We start from the raw sequence: 15,205 nt of genomic DNA on the forward strand, positions 1-15,205 counted from the left end.
CTAGGGTTAGATGCAGGGAAAGAGTGAGAGTTATAATTAGGGATAAAGCTAACAGGTGATCATTACTCGTCATGTAACATGATACAAAGGGTCAGAAGAGGAACTGATTCAGGGTTACAATTTGGACTTCGCAGACAACAGGAGCACTAAATGGTGCTCAGGGGGACTCAATAAAGTGGACCGGCCGCCTAATGTAAGCAATTGTGCACAAATATTGTACGATGACTAGCGTTGCCGGTGCTTTTTTCTTAAAGAGTCAGTTCTTGGCACCCATTCCCTACTTGACTCAGCCTAATCTTCAAGAATATTTGTCAAGAACTAAAAAAAATCCAGAAAAGGTTTAACCTCCCCGTCGGGGAACCCCGGTCTCCCGCGTGACAGGCGGGGATACTGACCACTATACTAACGAGGAGACGTGAGGGCATGAAATGAACAGCTGCTGATGTCTGCACAGCATCCAGCGACCACCTAGCTGGCCTAGGGGGGTCTCATTTTCCCCCGTCAAACGGCTTGCCCGATCTAAGGCTAATTTCTTTCTTTTTATCGGCACCAGGCTTAAAACTCAGTTTAAGGCGATAGTTCCGGGCTATGTTTGACTCCAGAGTTGAATCTGTCATCCCGCATTTCCTCAGCAAATCAAGCTACCCATCTCAAGTCTCATGAGCTGAGGACGGCAAAGTCCCTGTGGGCTTAGGACAGTCAAAGAAACCCCTGGGCTGCATGCTAAGCCCCTTTTCGGCTTCACTTTCCGAATCCTGCCCTAGCTTGCGATTAGTTTTTTTCTCACTTCTTGCCCCCATCTCCCACCTTGCCTCATGGTCTCCCCTCCTCTGCGCACCTGACAGTTTGCCTGCCCTTCCACTGCCTGTCTCCAGACTTTCCAAGGAGAAAAGGCAAAGCACTAAAGCGGGCCGGGCAACGGGTCAAGTTCCGCTTTCGGCGACTAGCAGGGAGGTAGCGTGGCCGAGCGGTCTAAGGCGCTGGATTAAGGCTCCAGTCTCTTCGGAGGCGTGGGTTCAAATCCCACCGCTGCCACTTTTCCTGGCCTTGCATTTTAAAGAAGAACGTAACGTTGACCTCTTCCTTCATTAGTGCCACCTCTGTCGCAATGAGCAAGCGGATGGTATGCCACACCCTGCAGGAAAAAGGTTTCGCTTCTGACGTCTTGCTTTTCTGGACATCCAGTCTCAAGTTTCCCATCTGGAACGGCGCTCCCTGCTGCTTTGTGAAGGCTTGCTGCAAGAGCCTTCGAAACCCAGGAGCTCTTGCGTTGAGCTGTGACGCGTCCTGGGAAGACCTCCCGTTGCAGCGGAATGAGCCCCACTTCCAGGGCGTGCTGGTAGCAAATTTCCCACAGCCCACAGGGAGCAAACGATCCCAGGTGTGATGTATCACCAGGAGAGGCTGAGATGAGAGTAGGGGTTCACGCGTGTGCCCGGACCGAGGTTAATGATGGGATTAGAGCTAGGGTTAGATGCAGGGAAAGAGTGAGAGTTATAATTAGGGATAAAGCTAACAGGTGATCATTACTCGTCATGTAACATGATACAAAGGGTCAGAAGAGGAACTGATTCAGGGTTACAATTTGGACTTCGCAGACAACAGGAGCACTAAATGGTGCTGAGGGGGACTCAATAAAGTGGACCGGCCGCCTAATGTAAGCAATTGTGCACAAATATTGTACGATGACTAGCGTTGCCGGTGCTTTTTTCTTAAAGAGTCAGTTCTTGGCACCCATTCCCTACTTGACTCAGCCTAATCTTCAAGAATATTTGTCTCCCGCGTGACAGGCGGGGATACTGACCACTATACTAACGAGGAGACGTGAGGGCATGAAATGAACAGCTGCTGATGTCTGCACAGCATCCAGCGACCACCTAGCTGGCCTAGGGGGGTCTCATTTTCCCCCGTCAAACGGCTTGCCCGATCTAAGGCTAATTTCTTTCTTTTTATCGGCACCAGGCTTAAAACTCAGTTTAAGGCGATAGTTCCGGGCTATGTTTGACTCCAGAGTTGAATCTGTCATCCCGCATTTCCTCAGCAAATCAAGCTACCCATCTCAAGTCTCATGAGCTGAGGACGGCAAAGTCCCTGTGGGCTTAGGACAGTCAAAGAAACCCCTGGGCTGCATGCTAAGCCCCTTTTCGGCTTCACTTTCCGAATCCTGCCCTAGCTTGCGATTAGTTTTTTTCTCACTTCTTGCCCCCATCTCCCACCTTGCCTCATGGTCTCCCCTCCTCTGCGCACCTGACAGTTTGCCTGCCCTTCCACTGCCTGTCTCCAGACTTTCCAAGGAGAAAAGGCAAAGCACTAAAGCGGGCCGGGCAACGGGTCAAGTTCCGCTTTCGGCGACTAGCAGGGAGGTAGCGTGGCCGAGCGGTCTAAGGCGCTGGATTAAGGCTCCAGTCTCTTCGGAGGCGTGGGTTCAAATCCCACCGCTGCCACTTTTCCTGGCCTTGCATTTTAAAGAAGAACGTAACGTTGACCTCTTCCTTCATTAGTGCCACCTCTGTCGCAATGAGCAAGCGGATGGTATGCCACACCCTGCAGGAAAAAGGTTTCGCTTCTGACGTCTTGCTTTTCTGGACATCCAGTCTCAAGTTTCCCATCTGGAACGGCGCTCCCTGCTGCTTTGTGAAGGCTTGCTGCAAGAGCCTTCGAAACCCAGGAGCTCTTGCGTTGAGCTGTGACGCGTCCTGGGAAGACCTCCCGTTGCAGCGGAATGAGCCCCACTTCCAGGGCGTGCTGGTAGCAAATTTCCCACAGCCCACAGGGAGCAAACGATCCCAGGTGTGATGTATCACCAGGAGAGGCTGAGATGAGAGTAGGGGTTCACGCGTGTGCCCGGACCGAGGTTAATGATGGGATTAGAGCTAGGGTTAGATGCAGGGAAAGAGTGAGAGTTATAATTAGGGATAAAGCTAACAGGTGATCATTACTCGTCATGTAACATGATACAAAGGGTCAGAAGAGGAACTGATTCAGGGTTACAATTTGGACTTCGCAGACAACAGGAGCACTAAATGGTGCTGAGGGGGACTCAATAAAGTGGACCGGCCGCCTAATGTAAGCAATTGTGCACAAATATTGTACGATGACTAGCGTTGCCGGTGCTTTTTTCTTAAAGAGTCAGTTCTTGGCACCCATTCCCTACTTGACTCAGCCTAATCTTCAAGAATATTTGTCAAGAACTAAAAAAAATCCAGAAACGGTTTAACCTCCCCGTCGGGGAATTGAACCCCGGTCTCCCGCGTGACAGGCGGGGATACTGACCACTATACTAACGAGGAGACATGAGGGCATGAAATGAACAGCTGCTGATGTCTGCACAGCATCCAGCGACCACCTAGCTGGCCTAGGGGGGTCTCATTTTCCCCCGTCAAACGGCTTGCCCGATCTAAGGCTAATTTCTTTCTTTTTATCGGCACCAGGCTTAAAACTCAGTTTAAGGCGATAGTTCCGGGCTATGTTTGACTCCAGAGTTGAATCTGTCATCCCGCATTTCCTCAGCAAATCAAGCTACCCATCTCAAGTCTCATGAGCTGAGGACGGCAAAGTCCCTGTGGGCTTAGGACAGTCAAAGAAACCCCTGGGCTGCATGCTAAGCCCCTTTTCGGCTTCACTTTCCGAATCCTGCCCTAGCTTGCGATTAGTTTTTTTCTCACTTCTTGCCCCCATCTCCCACCTTGCCTCATGGTCTCCCCTCCTCTGCGCACCTGACAGTTTGCCTGCCCTTCCACTGCCTGTCTCCAGACTTTCCAAGGAGAAAAGGCAAAGCACTAAAGCGGGCCGGGCAACGGGTCAAGTTCCGCTTTCGGCGACTAGCAGGGAGGTAGCGTGGCCGAGCGGTCTAAGGCGCTGGATTAAGGCTCCAGTCTCTTCGGAGGCGTGGGTTCAAATCCCACCGCTGCCACTTTTCCTGGCCTTGCATTTTAAAGAAGAACGTAACGTTGACCTCTTCCTTCATTAGTGCCACCTCTGTCGCAATGAGCAAGCGGATGGTATGCCACACCCTGCAGGAAAAAGGTTTCGCTTCTGACGTCTTGCTTTTCTGGACATCCAGTCTCAAGTTTCCCATCTGGAACGGCGCTCCCTGCTGCTTTGTGAAGGCTTGCTGCAAGAGCCTTCGAAACCCAGGAGCTCTTGCGTTGAGCTGTGACGCGTCCTGGGAAGACCTCCCGTTGCAGCGGAATGAGCCCCACTTCCAGGGCGTGCTGGTAGCAAATTTCCCACAGCCCACAGGGAGCAAACGATCCCAGGTGTGATGTATCACCAGGAGAGGCTGAGATGAGAGTAGGGGTTCACGCGTGTGCCCGGACCGAGGTTAATGATGGGATTAGAGCTAGGGTTAGATGCAGGGAAAGAGTGAGAGTTATAATTAGGGATAAAGCTAACAGGTGATCATTACTCGTCATGTAACATGATACAAAGGGTCAGAAGAGGAACTGATTCAGGGTTACAATTTGGACTTCGCAGACAACAGGAGCACTAAATGGTGCTGAGGGGGACTCAATAAAGTGGACCGGCCGCCTAATGTAAGCAATTGTGCACAAATATTGTACGATGACTAGCGTTGCCGGTGCTTTTTTCTTAAAGAGTCAGTTCTTGGCACCCATTCCCTACTTGACTCAGCCTAATCTTCAAGAATATTTGTCAAGAACTAAAAAAAATCCAGAAACGGTTTAACCTCCCCGTCGGGGAATTGAACCCCGGTCTCCCGCGTGACAGGCGGGGATACTGACCACTATACTAACGAGGAGACGTGAGGGCATGAAATGAACAGCTGCTGATGTCTGCACAGCATCCAGCGACCACCTAGCTGGCCTAGGGGGGTCTCATTTTCCCCCGTCAAACGGCTTGCCCGATCTAAGGCTAATTTCTTTCTTTTTATCGGCACCAGGCTTAAAACTCAGTTTAAGGCGATAGTTCCGGGCTATGTTTGACTCCAGAGTTGAATCTGTCATCCCGCATTTCCTCAGCAAATCAAGCTACCCATCTCAAGTCTCATGAGCTGAGGACGGCAAAGTCCCTGTGGGCTTAGGACAGTCAAAGAAACCCCTGGGCTGCATGCTAAGCCCCTTTTCGGCTTCACTTTCCGAATCCTGCCCTAGCTTGCGATTAGTTTTTTTCTCACTTCTTGCCCCCATCTCCCACCTTGCCTCATGGTCTCCCCTCCTCTGCGCACCTGACAGTTTGCCTGCCCTTCCACTGCCTGTCTCCAGACTTTCCAAGGAGAAAAGGCAAAGCACTAAAGCGGGCCGGGCAACGGGTCAAGTTCCGCTTTCGGCGACTAGCAGGGAGGTAGCGTGGCCGAGCGGTCTAAGGCGCTGGATTAAGGCTCCAGTCTCTTCGGAGGCGTGGGTTCAAATCCCACCGCTGCCACTTTTCCTGGCCTTGCATTTTAAAGAAGAACGTAACGTTGACCTCTTCCTTCATTAGTGCCACCTCTGTCGCAATGAGCAAGCGGATGGTATGCCACACCCTGCAGGAAAAAGGTTTCGCTTCTGACGTCTTGCTTTTCTGGACATCCAGTCTCAAGTTTCCCATCTGGAACGGCGCTCCCTGCTGCTTTGTGAAGGCTTGCTGCAAGAGCCTTCGAAACCCAGGAGCTCTTGCGTTGAGCTGTGACGCGTCCTGGGAAGACCTCCCGTTGCAGCGGAATGAGCCCCACTTCCAGGGCGTGCTGGTAGCAAATTTCCCACAGCCCACAGGGAGCAAACGATCCCAGGTGTGATGTATCACCAGAAAGGCTGAGATGAGAGTAGGGGTTCACGCGTGTGCCCGGACCGAGGTTAATGATGGGATTAGAGCTAGGGTTAGATGCAGGGAAAGAGTGAGAGTTATAATTAGGGATAAAGCTAACAGGTGATCATTACTCGTCATGTAACATGATACAAAGGGTCAGAAGAGGAACTGATTCAGGGTTACAATTTGGACTTCGCAGACAACAGGAGCACTAAATGGTGCTGAGGGGGACTCAATAAAGTGGACCGGCCGCCTAATGTAAGCAATTGTGCACAAATATTGTACGATGACTAGCGTTGCCGGTGCTTTTTTCTTAAAGAGTCAGTTCTTGGCACCCATTCCCTACTTGACTCAGCCTAATCTTCAAGAATATTTGTCAAGAACTAAAAAAAATCCAGAAAAGGTTTAACCTCCCCGTCGGGGAATTGAACCCCGGTCTGGCGGGGATACTGACCACTATACTAACGAGGAGACGTGAGGGCATGAAATGAACAGCTGCTGATGTCTGCACAGCATCCAGCGACCACCTAGCTGGCCTAGGGGGTCTCATTTTCCCCCGTCAAACGGCTTGCCCGATCTAAGGCTAATTTCTTTCTTTTTATCGGCACCAGGCTTAAAACTCAGTTTAAGGCGATAGTTCCGGGCTATGTTTGACTCCAGAGTTGAATCTGTCATCCCGCATTTCCTCAGCAAATCAAGCTACCCATCTCAAGTCTCATGAGCTGAGGACGGCAAAGTCCCTGTGGGCTTAGGACAGTCAAAGAAACCCCTGGGCTGCATGCTAAGCCCCTTTTCGGCTTCACTTTCCGAATCCTGCCCTAGCTTGCGATTAGTTTTTTTCTCACTTCTTGCCCCCATCTCCCACCTTGCCTCATGGTCTCCCCTCCTCTGCGCACCTGACAGTTTGCCTGCCCTTCCACTGCCTGTCTCCAGACTTTCCAAGGAGAAAAGGCAAAGCACTAAAGCGGGCCGGGCAACGGGTCAAGTTCCGCTTTCGGCGACTAGCAGGGAGGTAGCGTGGCCGAGCGGTCTAAGGCGCTGGATTAAGGCTCCAGTCTCTTCGGAGGCGTGGGTTCAAATCCCACCGCTGCCACTTTTCCTGGCCTTGCATTTTAAAGAAGAACGTAACGTTGACCTCTTCCTTCATTAGTGCCACCTCTGTCGCAATGAGCAAGCGGATGGTATGCCACACCCTGCAGGAAAAAGGTTTCGCTTCTGACGTCTTGCTTTTCTGGACATCCAGTCTCAAGTTTCCCATCTGGAACGGCGCTCCCTGCTGCTTTGTGAAGGCTTGCTGCAAGAGCCTTCGAAACCCAGGAGCTCTTGCGTTGAGCTGTGACGCGTCCTGGGAAGACCTCCCGTTGCAGCGGAATGAGCCCCACTTCCAGGGCGTGCTGGTAGCAAATTTCCCACAGCCCACAGGGAGCAAACGATCCCAGGTGTGATGTATCACCAGGAGAGGCTGAGATGAGAGTAGGGGTTCACGCGTGTGCCCGGACCGAGGTTAATGATGGGATTAGAGCTAGGGTTAGATGCAGGGAAAGAGTGAGAGTTATAATTAGGGATAAAGCTAACAGGTGATCATTACTCGTCATGTAACATGATACAAAGGGTCAGAAGAGGAACTGATTCAGGGTTACAATTTGGACTTCGCAGACAACAGGAGCACTAAATGGTGCTGAGGGGGACTCAATAAAGTGGACCGGCCGCCTAATGTAAGCAATTGTGCACAAATATTGTACGATGACTAGCGTTGCCGGTGCTTTTTTCTTAAAGAGTCAGTTCTTGGCACCCATTCCCTACTTGACTCAGCCTAATCTTCAAGAATATTTGTCAAGAACTAAAAAAAATCCAGAAAAGGTTTAACCTCCCCGTCGGGGAATTCCCCGGTCTCCCGCGTGACAGGCGGGGATACTGACCACTATACTAACGAGGAGACGTGAGGGCATGAAATGAACAGCTGCTGATGTCTGCACAGCATCCAGCGACCACCTAGCTGGCCTAGGGGGGTCTCATTTTCCCCCGTCAAACGGCTTGCCCGATCTAAGGCTAATTTCTTTCTTTTTATCGGCACCAGGCTTAAAACTCAGTTTAAGGCGATAGTTCCGGGCTATGTTTGACTCCAGAGTTGAATCTGTCATCCCGCATTTCCTCAGCAAATCAAGCTACCCATCTCAAGTCTCATGAGCTGAGGACGGCAAAGTCCCTGTGGGCTTAGGACAGTCAAAGAAACCCCTGGGCTGCATGCTAAGCCCCTTTTCGGCTTCACTTTCCGAATCCTGCCCTAGCTTGCGATTAGTTTTTTTCTCACTTCTTGCCCCCATCTCCCACCTTGCCTCATGGTCTCCCCTCCTCTGCGCACCTGACAGTTTGCCTGCCCTTCCACTGCCTGTCTCCAGACTTTCCAAGGAGAAAAGGCAAAGCACTAAAGCGGGCCGGGCAACGGGTCAAGTTCCGCTTTCGGCGACTAGCAGGGAGGTAGCGTGGCCGAGCGGTCTAAGGCGCTGGATTAAGGCTCCAGTCTCTTCGGAGGCGTGGGTTCAAATCCCACCGCTGCCACTTTTCCTGGCCTTGCATTTTAAAGAAGAACGTAACGTTGACCTCTTCCTTCATTAGTGCCACCTCTGTCGCAATGAGCAAGCGGATGGTATGCCACACCCTGCAGGAAAAAGGTTTCGCTTCTGACGTCTTGCTTTTCTGGACATCCAGTCTCAAGTTTCCCATCTGGAACGGCGCTCCCTGCTGCTTTGTGAAGGCTTGCTGCAAGAGCCTTCGAAACCCAGGAGCTCTTGCGTTGAGCTGTGACGCGTCCTGGGAAGACCTCCCGTTGCAGCGGAATGAGCCCCACTTCCAGGGCGTGCTGGTAGCAAATTTCCCACAGCCCACAGGGAGCAAACGATCCCAGGTGTGATGTATCACCAGGAGAGGCTGAGATGAGAGTAGGGGTTCACGCGTGTGCCCGGACCGAGGTTAATGATGGGATTAGAGCTAGGGTTAGATGCAGGGAAAGAGTGAGAGTTATAATTAGGGATAAAGCTAACAGGTGATCATTACTCGTCATGTAACATGATACAAAGGGTCAGAAGAGGAACTGATTCAGGGTTACAATTTGGACTTCGCAGACAACAGGAGCACTAAATGGTGCTGAGGGGGACTCAATAAAGTGGACCGGCCGCCTAATGTAAGCAATTGTGCACAAATATTGTACGATGACTAGCGTTGCCGGTGCTTTTTTCTTAAAGAGTCAGTTCTTGGCACCCATTCCCTACTTGACTCAGCCTAATCTTCAAGAATATTTGTCAAGAACTAAAAAAAATCCAGAAAAGGTTGAACCTCCCCGTCGGGGAATTGAGCCCCGGTCTCCCGCGTGACAGGCGGGGATACTGACCACTATACTAACGAGGAGACGTGAGGGCATGAAATGAACAGCTGCTGATGTCTGCACAGCATCCAGCGACCACCTAGCTGGCCTAGGGGGTCTCATTTTCCCCCGTCAAACGGCTTGCCCGATCTAAGGCTAATTTCTTTCTTTTTATCGGCACCAGGCTTAAAACTCAGTTTAAGGCGATAGTTCCGGGCTAAGTTTGACTCCAGAGTTGAATCTGTCATCCCGCATTTCCTCAGCAAATCAAGCTACCCATCTCAAGTCTCATGAGCTGAGGACGGCAAAGTCCCTGTGGGCTTAGGACAGTCAAAGAAACCCCTGGGCTGCATGCTAAGCCCCTTTTCGGCTTCACTTTCCGAATCCTGCCCTAGCTTGCGATTAGTTTTTTTCTCACTTCTTGCCCCCATCTCCCACCTTGCCTCATGGTCTCCCCTCCTCTGCGCACCTGACAGTTTGCCTGCCCTTCCACTGCCTGTCTCCAGACTTTCCAAGGAGAAAAGGCAAAGCACTAAAGCGGGCCGGGCAACGGGTCAAGTTCCGCTTTCGGCGACTAGCAGGGAGGTAGCGTGGCCGAGCGGTCTAAGGCGCTGGATTAAGGCTCCAGTCTCTTCGGAGGCGTGGGTTCAAATCCCACCGCTGCCACTTTTCCTGGCCTTGCATTTTAAAGAAGAACGTAACGTTGACCTCTTCCTTCATTAGTGCCACCTCTGTCGCAATGAGCAAGCGGATGGTATGCCACACCCTGCAGGAAAAAGGTTTCGCTTCTGACGTCTTGCTTTTCTGGACATCCAGTCTCAAGTTTCCCATCTGGAACGGCGCTCCCTGCTGCTTTGTGAAGGCTTGCTGCAAGAGCCTTCGAAACCCAGGAGCTCTTGCGTTGAGCTGTGACGCGTCCTGGGAAGACCTCCCGTTGCAGCGGAATGAGCCCCACTTCCAGGGCGTGCTGGTAGCAAATTTCCCACAGCCCACAGGGAGCAAACGATCCCAGGTGTGATGTATCACCAGGAGAGGCTGAGATGAGAGTAGGGGTTCACGCGTGTGCCCGGACCGAGGTTAATGATGGGATTAGAGCTAGGGTTAGATGCAGGGAAAGAGTGAGAGTTATAATTAGGGATAAAGCTAACAGGTGATCATTACTCGTCATGTAACATGATACAAAGGGTCAGAAGAGGAACTGATTCAGGGTTACAATTTGGACTTCGCAGACAACAGGAGCACTAAATGGTGCTGAGGGGGACTCAATAAAGTGGACCGGCCGCCTAATGTAAGCAATTGTGCACAAATATTGTACGATGACTAGCGTTGCCGGTGCTTTTTTCTTAAAGAGTCAGTTCTTGGCACCCATTCCCTACTTGACTCAGCCTAATCTTCAAGAATATTTGTCAAGAACTAAAAAAAATCCAGAAACGGTTTAACCTCCCCGTCGGGGAATTGAACCCCGGTCTCCCGCGTGACAGGCGGGGATACTGACCACTATACTAACGAGGAGACGTGAGGGCATGAAATGAACAGCTGCTGATGTCTGCACAGCATCCAGCGACCACCTAGCTGGCCTAGGGGGGTCTCATTTTCCCCCGTCAAACGGCTTGCCCGATCTAAGGCTAATTTCTTTCTTTTTATCGGCACCAGGCTTAAAACTCAGTTTAAGGCGATAGTTCCGGGCTATGTTTGACTCCAGAGTTGAATCTGTCATCCCGCATTTCCTCAGCAAATCAAGCTACCCATCTCAAGTCTCATGAGCTGAGGACGGCAAAGTCCCTGTGGGCTTAGGACAGTCAAAGAAACCCCTGGGCTGCATGCTAAGCCCCTTTTCGGCTTCACTTTCCGAATCCTGCCCTAGCTTGCGATTAGTTTTTTTCTCACTTCTTGCCCCCATCTCCCACCTTGCCTCATGGTCTCCCCTCCTCTGCGCACCTGACAGTTTGCCTGCCCTTCCACTGCCTGTCTCCAGACTTTCCAAGGAGAAAAGGCAAAGCACTAAAGCGGGCCGGGCAACGGGTCAAGTTCCGCTTTCGGCGACTAGCAGGGAGGTAGCGTGGCCGAGCGGTCTAAGGCGCTGGATTAAGGCTCCAGTCTCTTCGGAGGCGTGGGTTCAAATCCCACCGCTGCCACTTTTCCTGGCCTTGCATTTTAAAGAAGAACGTAACGTTGACCTCTTCCTTCATTAGTGCCACCTCTGTCGCAATGAGCAAGCGGATGGTATGCCACACCCTGCAGGAAAAAGGTTTCGCTTCTGACGTCTTGCTTTTCTGGACATCCAGTCTCAAGTTTCCCATCTGGAACGGCGCTCCCTGCTGCTTTGTGAAGGCTTGCTGCAAGAGCCTTCGAAACCCAGGAGCTCTTGCGTTGAGCTGTGACGCGTCCTGGGAAGACCTCCCGTTGCAGCGGAATGAGCCCCACTTCCAGGGCGTGCTGGTAGCAAATTTCCCACAGCCCACAGGGAGCAAACGATCCCAGGTGTGATGTATCACCAGAAAGGCTGAGATGAGAGTAGGGGTTCACGCGTGTGCCCGGACCGAGGTTAATGATGGGATTAGAGCTAGGGTTAGATGCAGGGAAAGAGTGAGAGTTATAATTAGGGATAAAGCTAACAGGTGATCATTACTCGTCATGTAACATGATACAAAGGGTCAGAAGAGGAACTGATTCAGGGTTACAATTTGGACTTCGCAGACAACAGGAGCACTAAATGGTGCTGAGGGGGACTCAATAAAGTGGACCGGCCGCCTAATGTAAGCAATTGTGCACAAATATTGTACGATGACTAGCGTTGCCGGTGCTTTTTTCTTAAAGAGTCAGTTCTTGGCACCCATTCCCTACTTGACTCAGCCTAATCTTCAAGAATATTTGTCAAGAACTAAAAAAAATCCAGAAAAGGTTTAACCTCCCCGTCGGGGAATTGAACCCCGGTCTGGCGGGGATACTGACCACTATACTAACGAGGAGACGTGAGGGCATGAAATGAACAGCTGCTGATGTCTGCACAGCATCCAGCGACCACCTAGCTGGCCTAGGGGGTCTCATTTTCCCCCGTCAAACGGCTTGCCCGATCTAAGGCTAATTTCTTTCTTTTTATCGGCACCAGGCTTAAAACTCAGTTTAAGGCGATAGTTCCGGGCTATGTTTGACTCCAGAGTTGAATCTGTCATCCCGCATTTCCTCAGCAAATCAAGCTACCCATCTCAAGTCTCATGAGCTGAGGACGGCAAAGTCCCTGTGGGCTTAGGACAGTCAAAGAAACCCCTGGGCTGCATGCTAAGCCCCTTTTCGGCTTCACTTTCCGAATCCTGCCCTAGCTTGCGATTAGTTTTTTTCTCACTTCTTGCCCCCATCTCCCACCTTGCCTCATGGTCTCCCCTCCTCTGCGCACCTGACAGTTTGCCTGCCCTTCCACTGCCTGTCTCCAGACTTTCCAAGGAGAAAAGGCAAAGCACTAAAGCGGGCCGGGCAACGGGTCAAGTTCCGCTTTCGGCGACTAGCAGGGAGGTAGCGTGGCCGAGCGGTCTAAGGCGCTGGATTAAGGCTCCAGTCTCTTCGGAGGCGTGGGTTCAAATCCCACCGCTGCCACTTTTCCTGGCCTTGCATTTTAAAGAAGAACGTAACGTTGACCTCTTCCTTCATTAGTGCCACCTCTGTCGCAATGAGCAAGCGGATGGTATGCCACACCCTGCAGGAAAAAGGTTTCGCTTCTGACGTCTTGCTTTTCTGGACATCCAGTCTCAAGTTTCCCATCTGGAACGGCGCTCCCTGCTGCTTTGTGAAGGCTTGCTGCAAGAGCCTTCGAAACCCAGGAGCTCTTGCGTTGAGCTGTGACGCGTCCTGGGAAGACCTCCCGTTGCAGCGGAATGAGCCCCACTTCCAGGGCGTGCTGGTAGCAAATTTCCCACAGCCCACAGGGAGCAAACGATCCCAGGTGTGATGTATCACCAGGAGAGGCTGAGATGAGAGTAGGGGTTCACGCGTGTGCCCGGACCGAGGTTAATGATGGGATTAGAGCTAGGGTTAGATGCAGGGAAAGAGTGAGAGTTATAATTAGGGATAAAGCTAACAGATGATCATTACTCGTCATGTAACATGATACAAAGGGTCAGAAGAGGAACTGATTCAGGGTTACAATTTGGACTTCGCAGACAACAGGAGCACTAAATGGTGCTGAGGGGGACTCAATAAAGTGGACCGGCCGCCTAATGTAAGCAATTGTGCACAAATATTGTACGATGACTAGCGTTGCCGGTGCTTTTTTCTTAAAGAGTCAGTTCTTGGCACCCATTCCCTACTTGACTCAGCCTAATCTTCAAGAATATTTGTCAAGAACTAAAAAAAATCCAGAAAAGGTTTAACCTCCCCGTCGGGGAATTCCCCGGTCTCCCGCGTGACAGGCGGGGATACTGACCACTATACTAACGAGGAGACGTGAGGGCATGAAATGAACAGCTGCTGATGTCTGCACAGCATCCAGCGACCACCTAGCTGGCCTAGGGGGGTCTCATTTTCCCCCGTCAAACGGCTTGCCCGATCTAAGGCTAATTTCTTTCTTTTTATCGGCACCAGGCTTAAAACTCAGTTTAAGGCGATAGTTCCGGGCTATGTTTGACTCCAGAGTTGAATCTGTCATCCCGCATTTCCTCAGCAAATCAAGCTACCCATCTCAAGTCTCATGAGCTGAGGACGGCAAAGTCCCTGTGGGCTTAGGACAGTCAAAGAAACCCCTGGGCTGCATGCTAAGCCCCTTTTCGGCTTCACTTTCCGAATCCTGCCCTAGCTTGCGATTAGTTTTTTTCTCACTTCTTGCCCCCATCTCCCACCTTGCCTCATGGTCTCCCCTCCTCTGCGCACCTGACAGTTTGCCTGCCCTTCCACTGCCTGTCTCCAGACTTTCCAAGGAGAAAAGGCAAAGCACTAAAGCGGGCCGGGCAACGGGTCAAGTTCCGCTTTCGGCGACTAGCAGGGAGGTAGCGTGGCCGAGGGGTCTAAGGCGCTGGATTAAGGCTCCAGTCTCTTCGGAGGCGTGGGTTCAAATCCCACCGCTGCCACTTTTCCTGGCCTTGCATTTTAAAGAAGAACGTAACGTTGACCTCTTCCTTCATTAGTGCCACCTCTGTCGCAATGAGCAAGCGGATGGTATGCCACACCCTGCAGGAAAAAGGTTTCGCTTCTGACGTCTTGCTTTTCTGGACATCCAGTCTCAAGTTTCCCATCTGGAACGGCGCTCCCTGCTGCTTTGTGAAGGCTTGCTGCAAGAGCCTTCGAAACCCAGGAGCTCTTGCGTTGAGCTGTGACGCGTCCTGGGAAGACCTCCCGTTGCAGCGGAATGAGCCCCACTTCCAGGGCGTGCTGGTAGCAAATTTCCCACAGCCCACAGGGAGCAAACGATCCCAGGTGTGATGTATCACCAGGAGAGGCTGAGATGAGAGTAGGGGTTCACGCGTGTGCCCGGACCGAGGTTAATGATGGGATTAGAGCTAGGGTTAGATGCAGGGAAAGAGTGAGAGTTATAATTAGGGATAAAGCTAACAGGTGATCATTACTCGTCATGTAACATGATACAAAGGGTCAGAAGAGGAACTGATTCAGGGTTACAATTTGGACTTCGCAGACAACAGGAGCACTAAATGGTGCTGAGGGGGACTCAATAAAGTGGACCGGCCGCCTAATGTAAGCAATTGTGCACAAATATTGTACGATGACTAGCGTTGCCGGTGCTTTTTTCTTAAAGAGTCAGTTCTTGGCACCCATTCCCTACTTGACTCAGCCTAATCTTCAAGAATATTTGTCAAGAACTAAAAAAAATCCAGAAAAGGTTTAACCTCCCCGTCGGGGAATTGAGCCCCGGTCTCCCGCGTGACAGGCGGGGATACTGACCACTATACTAACGAGGAGACGTGAGGGCTTGAAATGAACAGCTGCTGATGTCTGCACAGCATCCAGCGACCACCTAGCTGGCCTAGGGGGTCTCATTTTCCCCCGTCAAACGGCTTGCCCGATCTAAGGCTAATTTCTTTCTTTTTATCGGCACCAGGCTTAAAACTCAGTTTAAGGCGATAGTTCCGGGCTAAGTTTGACTCCAGAGTTGAA

The 15,205-nt window shown here is 51.3% G+C and overlaps 12 non-coding genes across 12 annotated transcripts; 9 read left to right on the forward strand and 3 right to left on the reverse strand.

The window, feature by feature from the left end:
* Window positions 1-953: 953 nt before the first annotated feature.
* On the forward strand, window positions 954-1,035 carry TRNAL-AAG (transfer RNA leucine (anticodon AAG)). Its single transcript has one exon. It is a non-coding gene; the product is annotated as a tRNA-Leu (tRNA).
* A 1,327-nt stretch (window positions 1,036-2,362) lies between these two features.
* Window positions 2,363-2,444, forward strand: TRNAL-AAG (transfer RNA leucine (anticodon AAG)). The gene has a single exon. It is a non-coding gene; the product is annotated as a tRNA-Leu (tRNA).
* A 774-nt stretch (window positions 2,445-3,218) lies between these two features.
* TRNAD-GUC (transfer RNA aspartic acid (anticodon GUC)) lies at window positions 3,219-3,290 on the reverse strand. Its single transcript has one exon. It is a non-coding gene; the product is annotated as a tRNA-Asp (tRNA).
* Window positions 3,291-3,831: 541 nt separating this feature from the next.
* On the forward strand, window positions 3,832-3,913 carry TRNAL-AAG (transfer RNA leucine (anticodon AAG)). The gene has a single exon. It is a non-coding gene; the product is annotated as a tRNA-Leu (tRNA).
* Window positions 3,914-4,687: 774 nt separating this feature from the next.
* Window positions 4,688-4,759, reverse strand: TRNAD-GUC (transfer RNA aspartic acid (anticodon GUC)). Its single transcript has one exon. It is a non-coding gene; the product is annotated as a tRNA-Asp (tRNA).
* A 541-nt stretch (window positions 4,760-5,300) lies between these two features.
* On the forward strand, window positions 5,301-5,382 carry TRNAL-AAG (transfer RNA leucine (anticodon AAG)). The gene has a single exon. It is a non-coding gene; the product is annotated as a tRNA-Leu (tRNA).
* A 1,374-nt stretch (window positions 5,383-6,756) lies between these two features.
* Window positions 6,757-6,838, forward strand: TRNAL-AAG (transfer RNA leucine (anticodon AAG)). Its single transcript has one exon. It is a non-coding gene; the product is annotated as a tRNA-Leu (tRNA).
* Window positions 6,839-8,222: 1,384 nt separating this feature from the next.
* TRNAL-AAG (transfer RNA leucine (anticodon AAG)) lies at window positions 8,223-8,304 on the forward strand. Its single transcript has one exon. It is a non-coding gene; the product is annotated as a tRNA-Leu (tRNA).
* A 1,386-nt stretch (window positions 8,305-9,690) lies between these two features.
* Window positions 9,691-9,772, forward strand: TRNAL-AAG (transfer RNA leucine (anticodon AAG)). Its single transcript has one exon. It is a non-coding gene; the product is annotated as a tRNA-Leu (tRNA).
* Window positions 9,773-10,546: 774 nt separating this feature from the next.
* Window positions 10,547-10,618, reverse strand: TRNAD-GUC (transfer RNA aspartic acid (anticodon GUC)). The gene has a single exon. It is a non-coding gene; the product is annotated as a tRNA-Asp (tRNA).
* Window positions 10,619-11,159: 541 nt separating this feature from the next.
* Window positions 11,160-11,241, forward strand: TRNAL-AAG (transfer RNA leucine (anticodon AAG)). The gene has a single exon. It is a non-coding gene; the product is annotated as a tRNA-Leu (tRNA).
* Window positions 11,242-12,615: 1,374 nt separating this feature from the next.
* TRNAL-AAG (transfer RNA leucine (anticodon AAG)) lies at window positions 12,616-12,697 on the forward strand. The gene has a single exon. It is a non-coding gene; the product is annotated as a tRNA-Leu (tRNA).
* The last annotated feature ends 2,508 nt before the right edge of the window (window positions 12,698-15,205 follow it).

The sequence above is a fragment of the Ambystoma mexicanum genome, unplaced genomic scaffold (assembly GCF_040938575.1).
Source record: "Ambystoma mexicanum isolate Mex_15411 unplaced genomic scaffold, UKY_AmexF1_1 Mex_scaf20, whole genome shotgun sequence".
Classification (NCBI taxonomy): domain Eukaryota; kingdom Metazoa; phylum Chordata; class Amphibia; order Caudata; family Ambystomatidae; genus Ambystoma; species Ambystoma mexicanum.